Raw genomic sequence first — 1,430 nt, 5'->3', positions numbered from 1 at the left:
GTGGATTGTAGGAATGTATTTTGCTCCTTAATTGAAAATAGGCCTTGCAAATCACTGTTCATTATTCTAACAACGAAATGAAATTAGGTTTCCTTCTAAATGTTTGAGCAATTAGTCTTAAAGTAGGACTACAGCACCATCTTGTGGAAATCTTTATAACGTTGTCAAAGAAGTAAAAATTAATATTTCTGTCTGCTTTAAGTCACTGTGATCAAATATTTTGAATTATCTCTTATTTTTCCTCTTTGCCTTGAAGTCAAAGATGCTTTTATGTTGAGTAAGATCTTTATTCTCTGTGATATTTGATAAAGTTTGTGGCAGGAACAAGAGGAATGACTTGTTTATTGATGTCATGGCAAAAATGAGAAGTCCTAGTATACTTGATTCATGTTACAGAGACTTATCATTGAATGCATCTGGGGAGTGCAGCAAGTGTTAGAAGAAGCTCTTTCTCTGTGTGTGCAATTCAATATCATCTCTATTTAGTGCTATAAAATTGAAAATCCCAAGTTGTTCAATTAATATACTTCTTCCAGCAACTTCCATAGTACTAAAAAGCTAAAATTAAGGATATGGACAAACTGAAGTTTGAGCAGTGCATTATTGTCTTGCAAAGGTTAATTTTTCTGGAGAAAGGGGAAAGTACGATGATCAAAATATATTAGAAACTACTAATTGTGGAAATTATTTAGTTATTTTGTATTACATGTGCTTAAAATTCTTTACTAATCACTAGTGAACAGGGCTTGAAACAGCTTTTTCTATCAGCTACTTGTTTTGACAAGTTAAGCATCATTGCAAACAGTTGCAGTTGTAATATATTCTACCTTAAAATTATTTATTTGCTAATTATTTGCCGTTATCTTTGCAAACACTTTTTGCCACATGTATTTTCTGTTCAGATTTTCTTTTTAAGATATTTTTAAAATCTGTATAGTGAAAATAACTTCTAATCCTCAGACAGCAAATTATGCTTCCTCAGGAAAAATATTATATCTGCAAAAATGATGCAATGATAATGTATTTTGCTTCTGTGATCTGTAGGCAGATTTCTGTGTGGTAGAGAGCTGTGTTGTGGTCTTTGTAGGATACTGGGGATGATGCACTCTTGTCACCTATACCAGATGAGCAGTCAATAGAAGGATCGTGGTTAAAACACTTCTAACTTGAGTGACCCAAATGGGGAAAAGAAGTTTTTCCAAAACTGTGATATTCCTTCCCCGGAGCATCCTATGGCTTATTTAATGATGATAAGTTAGTATCGCTGTTTAGGCAATGTGACCTTATCTGATAGAAAAATGCTGTATCAGTCATTGCAAAACTCATTCTCTTTAGACAATCTAGAGCAGATGCTTGATTGGTGAAGCTTTTTATTCTCTAGGAGCAAACTGATCTAGTTAAAAGTTCACAACAATTAGCAGTAGTGTGGA

This window comes from Vidua chalybeata, chromosome 4 (assembly GCF_026979565.1).
Source record: "Vidua chalybeata isolate OUT-0048 chromosome 4, bVidCha1 merged haplotype, whole genome shotgun sequence".
Classification (NCBI taxonomy): domain Eukaryota; kingdom Metazoa; phylum Chordata; class Aves; order Passeriformes; family Viduidae; genus Vidua; species Vidua chalybeata.
This window is presented reverse-complemented; position numbering follows the sequence as displayed.